This window comes from Lepisosteus oculatus, chromosome 1, assembly GCF_040954835.1.
Source record: "Lepisosteus oculatus isolate fLepOcu1 chromosome 1, fLepOcu1.hap2, whole genome shotgun sequence".
Classification (NCBI taxonomy): Eukaryota; Metazoa; Chordata; class Actinopteri; order Semionotiformes; family Lepisosteidae; genus Lepisosteus; species Lepisosteus oculatus.
The window spans coordinates 73,332,730-73,344,129 of record NC_090696.1 but is presented as its reverse complement, the minus strand read 5'-3'; the positions used below and the strand labels follow the sequence as shown (position 1 = coordinate 73,344,129).

Here is an 11,400-nt window from a genome sequence, read left to right as displayed (position 1 = left end):
TGACATCTGAGGAGAGTTTTTATAAAAAACTGAAACTTTTAAAGGTGAAACTTTAGTCTATCAAATACAACACCCTTAAAATAAGATGGCCTTGAACAGTGTGGTTGTCTGCATTATTTTGTGCTTGAAAACTGATGAACTTGTCTTGTTCTAGTCTTGTCATTTCCTCTGTATGGTACTTTTACATTTCCCAAAATAAAACACAGACTCCAATTGAAAGGAAGTAGATGACTTTAAGAAATGGAGACAGTGTGAAGGATCAAACTGGTGAAACGGAGGTACGTTCAATGTGTTTCTGACAGCTCAGAGGGCTGTAGTCTCGTTTTTATTCTGCAGAACAATACTTTAACAATTGGGCACACTGAGTATACTGTATATGTCTTAAACAAAAGAAACATAAAGATCATTTTCTTCCCAATTCTGCCCCAGACAAGCTTGAAAAGGCTATTATTGATCATTGTTAACGTAACAGTTGATAGGACAAGCATCAGCTCCTCCTAGGTGTGTTCATCTTCACAAGACTAAACACATACAAGTGACAGGACTTAACATTCTTCTGGCAAGGCACCACACAACATTACATGTATAGTGTCAGATTGGAGGCCCCTGTATTTGCAGGCTCCATAGAGAGGAAGTGTCTGAGTTGTGATGACAGGCAAAACCCCTTTCACCTGCATTCCTTTGACTCAAGACATCAGTGACCTTTCCTATCTTCTTCAAGGCTCCAGAGGTGAAAGGTCACCCCAGACAAGAAGTATGCTGGCTAACATATGTTCACAAGCAGTTCAATCATAATTAAATATCAGGTGCCTACAATGATTGGAGCTTAATCCTTTCGATGTATGTTATTTCACAATATTTTATTCTACTTTAGGCCATGTGTGCACTGGCAACGGTAGATTCTAGGTGTTCTAAGGTAAACAAATTAATTGGTACCTCTTTCAGACCTTTTCACAATTGTAGTAAAAACCCCATAGCAATGGAGCTTCGTTAATACATGCATTGTAGATAAACAGGATAACATGTTTTTGTCATTCTGCCATTATGTTCTTATAAATGCCTAAATCCCAGTATCCTATTTGGTGTGCAAATAAGTTATTGTATGATTTGGCGTTTGGTGTGCAAATAAGACAGTTTAGTAATATTTTGTAAATGTTACAGAGGGAACCAGAGATATTTCATATAAATAATATTTGGATTGAAATGTAACAGTGATCATTACAGGTTAAACAGGTTTTACATTATAATACTGGTAATATTTGTAAAGAATTTAGGTTTTAAAAAATGTATTATTCTAATATTCTAATAATATTCTAAGTAAGGATAAACAAAATACATTCCACTGTTTCTATGAGTATTTTACGACTGGTTTATAAATATTTCTGCAGCAACGCAGTCAGTATAGACGTTTTTCTGAAAGTACTGCAGTGACCTTTGTGATTGAAGAGGTTAGAGTGGGGAGATACTATATGTCAGCATACACTGGCTGCAAAAGAACAAGTAAAGGTTAATTCCATGCTGAAACACGCCTGATAGAAGATAGAAGAAACTCAACATTATGGCCATTGAGTCTTCTCCAGCGTTAAAATAACCTCTGTGGTTTGAATGATGTCTATAAACTTTGCATTGTCAGCATTGTCAGTAAGAGCTGCCCTATTCCTCCAACCATTGCTGACCTGCCTGATGGTGCTGGTGTACTGTACCTTGTTGTATGAAGAAAGGCACATTTTATTTGAAATTGATTTTAAAAGTCCACATTTTGGTGGAAACCTCATAAAATTAATTCAGTGCAGCCATTTCCTCTTCTTCTCCATTTCCCTCACTGTCGTTTTGAGTTTCCTTGTGGACCGGTGGGTTAATAGCAGTGATTCTGCACCTCAATATATTAGGGACAAGAAGTCCAATATCACAATCACACCTCAGCTGCCTGGGGAAGATATCCAGCAAAAGCACTGGGAGTTCTTTTGAAAAAACAATAATACATAATAGAGTAAACATAATACTAGTTCGAAAAACAAAATCTACAAACTGCGAAGAGCATCACGTGGTTGAATGAATAGAGGATAATCCATGACTGGTGTCTGACAGAAGAGAAGCAAAGGCAGACAGAGGCAGACCTTTAACCTGAGCCTTGTGCCTTGTCAAATGATACCTCCTGTGGGTAATAATTATTGGACTGACGGGGATCTATTTTGAGATGACCAAAAGCTGTTCGGCTTTGCTTTGTATATAAATAGCATGAGACAAAAAACACTGGAGGATGTTGATGTCTTTTTCGCTACTTGCAATTATAAATGTGCTTTATCATCATTCTGCACTCATTGGATTTCTGAAATATTGAATTATATAAGGTTACACAGTAAATAGTGTCGCTGTTCGAATAATTAACTTACACATTAAAACAGTGGCAAACAGGGAACATTGCAAAGATACTTTAATGTTTGGCCTCGTTTTTAACTGTCTGTGCACTTTTCTCAGTATAATTTAATGAAACTGATCCCAATTCAATGCTGCAGCTGATAATGTCTGAGTTCCTGCAGAACATCAATTTTAGTCTAGGCTCCTGTGATTTTTTGCCAGCTGCATTCAAAATTGTTTATACATTTAAAAGCCTTCCCCACTATACTTTGAAAAGCCTTCTCTACTTTTTTTTTTTTCCACAGGCGAATGTTTAACAGTTTAGTTATCTTTTAGAACAAAATGTTTATGATGAAACTGAAAAACTGGTTGTATATTACATATAGTCTGGCCAGCTCAAGTATAATACATTATAATTATGATTAGATGAGCAATGTGGAAATGTAAACCCTATTTTTTATGTTAGGTTTTTTTTTTTCAAACAAATTTGACCTCTGTGCGACATTTTAGTAGAGTTATCCATCGCTGTTTGCTGGCTAATGCCGGCAGTGGTAAAATAAATCAAGAAGTCCTTGTCAGCTTAATAATGTGGTTACAATACCACAATTCAGCTCACTGTTACTTAAGTCCGCTTAATTAGCTATGGTAGTATCAAATTTGTCATGAGACTGGACTGTTAAGCTCTTCTACAAGACACCAAGCTGTGATAGGCACTAATGGGCTGACTTTCGTGTTGTAGATGTGTTCTTTCAATGTAATCTTGTTTAGTGAATACAAAAAGACAGGATAACCTAATTGGCATAGCAGCCTCACATTGAGCCCTGAGGCTTCTCTACAAGAGAAACAGTAGGAAGATGTGTTGTGGTGCACCACTTTGGCACACGCCAGCTGACTTGCACTGTCAGGAGCTTCATTAAGGTTAATTTCATGAAGCAGAACAGGAAAATGTCGTGAATAATGACAGTTCCGCCAACAACAAAAAAAAGTGCAGGCAGATGAAGCCTTTTCTTTCGCAAGATTTGCCTACTGATACTAAAACAGGAACATCACATTTACTGCAGATCTAATTAGGGTTGTGTGTGCTGCAGCTCCACCTGTTCTTTTTAAACTTCACCCTGAAGAGGACCAGCACCTTCCCTAGCTAGATATTTTCAAAATACTTTCCTTTCGCATTTAATATGGGATTCAATGCGTTTGCTGTCCCACAGGATAAAACGTAGGTACTGTAGAAACTGAGGCTTGAAAAGGTAGTAGATTTATCCCATCAAATGATGATGTGGCTCATTAATGTTTGATTTCTGTAAAAGTGTATAACAGATTAATTAGATACATTATTTTACTGAACATATTCACCAATATTACACTTTTTTATATGTACTTCTCTCTGTGTACATAAAATGTATACCTGTGTATAAAATAAATGTATATGGAAAAATTGTAGTATTTCTGGATAAATTATATTTAGTTTAAATATAATAATCTAAAACGAAAGTCTGAGAAAAGTAAAATCCTTAATGTATCCAAATATGCTTCTTCCAAAACAACACATGACTATTTTCCATGTTCAGCATTGTACATTCTCTACCCTCTTTCGTGTTTTCTTAGTTATTTTATATATTGACTGGTAAACTGGTACACATTACTTAAGGTTTACATTCGTTTATGAAAAATGTTAAATAAGCGATATACGGCATTCACACATTTATTTACAGGGTTCTTTACCTGCTCAGACACGGTGTCAGTTCTCTCTTTGATTGTATGCAAGATTATTAAGATAATTGACAGTTTGATGTCGGTGGCATTTGGGGTTGATTCTAAAACATCAGCCATGGAAACTGCTGGATCCTATTGTCCACGAACCACAGAGGTTATAGTAGTAGACCAAGCTGCACTTGTCAGTCTGGTGGAGAGGAGGACTTTCATTTATAAAATTACATCATGGCAGGGAGTGTAGTGATTACTGTTCCCATCACGTTCAAGGCCAAGTCCAAGCAATGAAGGATTTTCTTCCCTGTCATATTTGAACAACTCAGTTTTCACGAAAACTAGTTCCGCCTATGGGAACAATATCTATGGAGATCCACGGAGTTCCACTCTTATGCATAACCAGTTTCAACACTCCAAAGCACCACGTCATAAGGAGGCCTTTCACTTTACATTTGTAATGAGATTTTAATAGAGTGTGCAGGCCCATGTGGATCGGGGATGTGCCTCAGTTTTGTGAACACTACAACCAGCAGCCTGTCCAACCAGGATAAAGATACTCAGCATACTAGATCTCAATTCGCTACAAGACCACATTGCAGAGATTGCAAAGAGTATGCACTGAGAGTACACAGAGAGAGGATAAAAGTAAACAGTGCTGTAAGTATTATCTGCTGTGGAGGAGATGCTTGGACATCTTCAGTTTTTGTCCTGCCATTGTCAAAGGCAGTGCACCACCTCCATTCCTTCCCAGCCAAAACAGATAACAAAAACCATGGTTGGAGTCCCATTTTTGCACTGGAGGCACACTGAGCACTACTGACAAAACAGCACTTTCTGCCCACATTGTGCTTTGGATTCATTATTTTGACTCAAATGCCTTTCCTTTAGCCTAGGCAAATACTTGCGTGTTGATTAAATGTTTTTCTTTATGCAACCATGCATACTGATAACGAAAAGCACCTTATCTCTTAGAAAAGCAACAGCTTTGGAGTACAAAGGTATTGTCAGGAAAATAACAGGAATCATTTTTGTAACAGGCACACTGGCAATGTATTGAAACAGACATAAGAAATGTAAATTTGTAATGATTATTAACATTTGCCATCAACAGGGAGTTAACTGTGAACGTCACAGACTAGTAGCCTGTATGTCCACCATTGAAAGCAATACCAGCTGTTCACCTACAGTATGACGCAAGTGTTGCAGCAGGTTGTAGATGCTTGCTTGAAGGATTCAGTCTCCTTACTCTTGTAGAGCCAGACAAGCATGTCTGTTCACTATGAGATGCAAATGCCCAATCGCATCCTAGCTCATCCCACATGTTCAACAGGGCTCCGGTGAGTGAGGAATTCATAGAGTAACTGTCCCATTCTCATCTTACAAGACAACACAAGTAGCATACAGATGTGTTTTATACTGCTATGTAAGTAATATCATTCACGCCCACAGAATGGGTAGCAACATAATCTTTGCACCAGGTCTTGGATTGTGTTGTTACCGTCATGACCCTCACCAGAAGTAAGTGGTTAGAAAATGGATGGATGGATTTTGTCCAATTTCTCTTATAGAGCAAAAGACCACCCCCTGCTCATCCCACACACGTTCAATGGGGCTCAAGCTTAGTGAATAGCACATCCAGTTATCCTTGGCATAACTGCACCATTCCCGTCTCACAGGAAACCCTTGTTTTACATGAGCAAACCATGGGTGTGTATTGTCCTGCTGGAATTGTCACGTCACGTCAGGATGAGCCTGTAGGCAGAGCAGCAAGGGAGGTCCCAGAACTTGAACGGCGTAGCGCTGTCCAGTCAGGTGGCCATCAATCACTACGAGTGGATCTGAAGCGAATAGACATTCCTCATTAGACCATCACACTTGTGCCAGCCCATCGACCTGTGCAAGGTATTGTGGCTCATGGTCACTCAGATCATGGTCCATCACTGACAGATTGTGCTTGGCTGTTACATCTACCCAGGTTAATCATTTGTCAGCTGTGAACTTGCCCGGTGGTGAGTGACAGTGCACTGTCTTAGCTCAACATACTGATGACATGATCTTTCTTTATTTTCACTAGGCCTGACATTCAACAGGGTAAATCATCTGTGCCAGTTCAAGTCACTCACTAATGTGGCAATTTAGTGCTTATGTAACAAAGTTTCTCAAATCGACAAAAATATTTGATCAAAATTCCACAGCTGGATACTTTATTTTTCTAAAAGTTACTTTTGATGCCTGGTAAATATTGACTAACCACAACTAAAATCTAGAAGTGTTACATTGATATAATACGTTAAGAATTTTATTTTTTCAGTTTGTTGTTAATGCACTAGAATTACACACATTCTTTGTCAACAGACACGTAGGTTACATTGTTTCCTGATTATTAAGCAATTTCCTTGGCTCTGATGCACTCTTGTTGAAAAAAAACAAGGGAGACAATGTGTGGGGACGTGGAAAAACATAAAAGCTCATGGAATATCAGTCAAATCAGATTTGAATACTATCTGTTGTCCCAGCTATATTTTTTTAATGATAACCCACATACAAACACATCCAAAAGTAGTATCTTGACTTTTAGAGAATGTCATGACTTATTTTATCCTGCTAAAGTTCCTTTCTATTTCATGATTCAGTTTTCCTGTGAGGAGATGTACCGTGTGTTAAGGTTGTAATCTAAAAAAAATGATGAATGAGATCACAGACTATTGATGTGCTAATCCATAAAAAGAAAAATGATTAGCTATAGGTCAAAACTATGCTTGATTAAGCATAATCTGTCAGACAAGAAACACAGAAAGACAACAAACAAACAAAAATGTTTTTCTATGCATGCTGGCTATTTAGTTACTTCTGACGTATTTCCAAACTGCTTCTGGGTGTATTCCATTGAATTAGTTTCTCCAACATTACCTTTTTATACAGTGTATGAGTTATTTGTTTAATTGTTTCATGATTTTAATCATAGATGAACTGAAGTAAAAGTAGTTTATTAGTTGAAGTAGCTTTGAGAAACCCATAAGTACCATACACAGGTTTCTCAGCTGGATTAATAATACAATAGTAATACATTACTAAGTATACAATTATACAATAGGAAATAGTATGGGTTTAAATAAAGTATAACAATGCTTTTTATATCTTGCAGAGTATCAGATTTAATATATTTCCTTACAATTTTAATATGTGAAGTTAAAACATTGCTGAATTTACAGATGTTCACTATAAAATGTTGCAGATCGTATGTAATTTATTACATTTAATAATAATTTCTAACACAGATAAATATTTATGGAAAAAGAAAGTTAAAAGGGGCATTCTAAGGATTTGCAACATTTTAGAACCATCAGCTGCTGTGCAGTGTCCTGTAATCTTAATTCTTACATTGTGCAATGTCATATTCATGAAATTAATACTTTATGCGACATTCTCTAAGGAAAATTCTAATCAATTACACCTCCGGTTGTTAAATTAAATTGTTTGGGCAGCAATGTGAAATAGTGGTGAGGGCTCTGGAGTAAAGTGCTACTGCTTCAATTCCCAGGTGAAGTGGAGGCTGCTATTGTTCCCTTGAGCAGGAATCATGTCTCACAGCTCACACTGCTACAGTAAATCCCCAGTCTAATATCCCTATATAAAAGGATTACTCTCCAGGCTGGCACTGTAGGTGAGAAGTTGCTTTCAATTGACTACTCCAGCTAAGTAAAGGATTAAAATGATGATAAAAGATATGTTTATTGAGCTATTGACTTAATTGAAATAAGCTCACAAGTAACCTATAATACTGATAAATGGTACTGTATGTATAAATTAGACTGTTTTTGAATTCCTTTGAAAAAAGTAAAAGGCTGACCACAACCAACTTCGCTTCATAACACATTTGATCTGCTTTTATACAGCAAAAATATGAATCCATCTACACATACTGTATGTCCATATCCACTATTGATCTGTGTGTATCGATCCATTTGCTTGTACTCATCAGCCCTTTTCAGCACATACTTACCACCACGCTGAGGTGATGAAGGGGTGTTTGTAAGAGGGATTATGCTCAGAGTCTTGCTCTTCTTCAGCTCTGACTCCAGGGCCTCCAACATGTGGACTGCAGATGGGGCTTCAGATTAACACCTCATTTGATGGTTAACTTACTGCTTAATGAGCAAAAAGAAAAACTTCAAGAACCATAATAATTGCAAAAAATATGTCACGCAGCATACATATTTACAAAGAACACAATTATTTTAAAGGCTTTCTTCAAGGAAGAGGTTTCCATACTGTAGAATTTCAAAATCTCGAGGAGCAGATGAAGGAATGTGGGAGTTTGCATGTTTGAAAAATCCCATGTTTGTTTGTGTGTGAGTATTTTTTAATCCATTGCATGACTTCAAAAAGATGGCATCTGATGGAAGAATTAGGTTCAACATCACTACCTGGAATCAGAATTCCAGAATGAATTATTGTTCTAGTGCTGTGTCTATCTTGACAGTTCACATACCTTTCAATTCCAGAACACTTCTACCTGTCCTTCTCTATACCCCATTAAGGCATCCATATGCTTTTATAAGGTGAAAATCAGACTTGAAAGCAGTGTTCCAGCTGAAAGTATTCTACATCTGAGATACACTACTTAAGTAAAGCACTTATTAAGGTGGAAGTTCAGTTGCAAACATTTCTAAGGCTGACTCCCCCAAATACTTCTCAGAACTTGTCAACTCAGTCAGAATGCACAATATGTTATTGTTAAGTTATAAAGATAAACACTTTTAAAAATGTTTTCCTCTCACTGATGCTACTGGTACTGTACCTTCACGTACCATGAAACCTGCTGGTATGATTTATGTGAACTTACATTTTGCATGTGTGTGGAAGAGTATGACTTTATGGCTGCTTTCACTGTGACGTGAGGAGTGTTTTAAAACTCATGCTTTATTTCTGGGGTTGAAGAACACATTTCAGAGCTTTGACACTAGAATACAGCAGCAAACATACAGTATGATACCAGACAGAAGCACTCATAAAGAAAAACAGTGGGAAAGTGAATATACATTTGAAACCTAAAGTAAAACTAAATTGTACAAAACACATTTTAATGAAAATACTTTAATTCAGTTACGATAATATTGACAGTTGCAGGGTCCCTGATGGATCTGGTCAGTGAATTCCACAGTGAGTGCTGTAGAGGAGGAGATGCTATCACCTACAGTATTGTGTAGAGCCTGGTTTTTGTCTAAAAACTCCTCAATCATCTGAATCGGCATTAATTTGCCATGTGAATTAATCTGTATTTCCAGAAAAAATTTCTTTGAATTCGAGTAGTTCCACAACACAGAAATACCAAATAACTGGACCTTAGTCTTGAGTCTGTAGAACACGCCTCTATATCATCACCACACAACACATAATACCTTTTCTTGTTTCCTTCTATGTAGTGTTTCATTGTCTCCACTTAAAAAATGTAATTTAATGGTCATATCCTTTCGTTTATAATGCAGTCTGAATGGTTATGTCAATCTTGTCAGTGCGATTAGGAACAGATGCCTCACTTAAGGTTTCATCAACCAATAATTTCTGATTTTTGAGGACAGAAAATCTAAGTTTTATTTGTATTTTCAGAGTGCATTTTGGAGATGGACACATTATCATGACAAACAGTAGAGTTCAATAAGCTGTGGTCACCAGGTCCTCTACCACTTTAGCTTCCAAGGCCATTGTGCATTACAAGTTTATTATTTTCCCCTCTGTAGTATTTCACCGCTCTGAAGAGTGACTCCCAGTATAAGACTGGGTAATTAGTCATCATTACTCTCCTGCAACACCTGCAAGGCAGAATCAGTGGTTACTCTTGTGGTCACACACAAACAGGATACTTACACCCTTTTAACTCATAAGAAAAACGAGTTTCAGGTTCTTGAACATTTCTCATTCTCAGCGTCTTTGTAAGCTATGATGGGTTTAAATGAATGGATTTTCTTATAAGCTCAGCTGCAGCTGATGTCAAGCATATTTACCACCTCCCTCTAAAAGCACCCTTCTGATGAAATGTCTGACATATATATGAGGTGGAATTCACCAGTATAAATTGCACTATGAATTGCCTTTTCCGAGGACTGGAAATAATGGGAAAAAAAACTATTTGAAGAAGTATTATTGGGTGAAACACTGTGTTTAGAAGTTTAAGAGTAAGATTTTCCAAATTTTCCGTTGCTTTAAGAGTCATTGAGCTGACAGATCATAAACAAGAGCATAAATTACAAAATAAAATACAAGAGGACCTTTTTGTGTTGGATGAAAGTTCACTTTCTCTTAAAACTTTGTATGAAAATACTTCTAGAGACTTTTTGTCACTGAATACCTTCTTCAGTTCTGTGCTACAATAGCAATACAGTTTTGCCCTAGTTCATGTATCAGAGTGTGATTAAAAAAATAAAAAATGCCCCTTATATATAGTATATATAATAATATATAAATGTATACCTATATATTCTTATAACCAAACAAAGCAAAGTGCTTGCATAATTTATTAGTAGTGCTAGATATCCCAATAGATCAGTAAGGAGTAAAGTACCCCTCTAGGGGATTAAGGAAATGTGCTGATACGAGAGAATGCACCTATTTGTGAATACCAGGATATTCTGTTTCACAGTAATATTTTGAAAAAAGCCCCTGTAAAACTCTGCAAGAAACAGTGCAATTACTGTAGTTTATAATAAAACCAGGTATCGGACAATAAAGACGTAAGACAGGTAGGGGTTTTTCGGGATTGCAGAGTGGGAGCTGCAGTGAGCTTGGGGGGGCGTCGGGGGGGGGGGGGAGGGGGAGACCACTATTAAAACATTTTAACCGCGTTGCAACCTGGTTTTCTTGCTGTGAGGCAGATTTTGCAGACTGATATATAAAATTAATGTTGCCTTGAACTGGCATACTGTCTCCTCCAATTGAAAGATGAAGGACTGGGTTAGGGAACTCTCCATAAAATCAACTTTATTGGTTTCTTTAAGGTTGACATGGAAGCCAGTGCTCAAATCCAACTCTCCTTTGCCTCCTGCAATTACATTTCCGCAGGAAGAAGTCTGAAGAATTAGAAACAGGATAATGTAGCCCTAAATCACAGCTCTGAGCCTGCCTTCCAGTGAGAGAACTGGCTTTTTATTGCATCGCCCTTATATTGTTTAGTGTGACACAACGAAAAGCACAACTCTGCTGACCTTTCCTCAATAAAAAATCATTTTGCTCCAACATACTATAAAACTAGGACATTAGCATGCTAAGCCCATGTGTCTCCTTCAATTGACAAGGAATGAGTAGTGTAAATATACACCGAGGAATTCTTAAATTCCT

The 11,400-nt window shown here is 37.2% G+C and overlaps 1 long non-coding RNA gene across 1 annotated transcript; it reads right to left on the bottom strand.

Annotated features, from left to right (window-relative positions):
* Positions 1–5,090: 5,090 nt before the first annotated feature.
* Positions 5,091–8,205, bottom strand: LOC138241366 (uncharacterized). Its single transcript, XR_011190587.1, has 2 exons — positions 8,069–8,205; positions 5,091–5,903 (listed from the first exon to the last, which is right to left on the bottom strand). It is a non-coding gene; the product is annotated as an uncharacterized lncRNA (long non-coding RNA).
* Between the last annotated feature and the right edge of the window lie 3,195 nt (positions 8,206–11,400).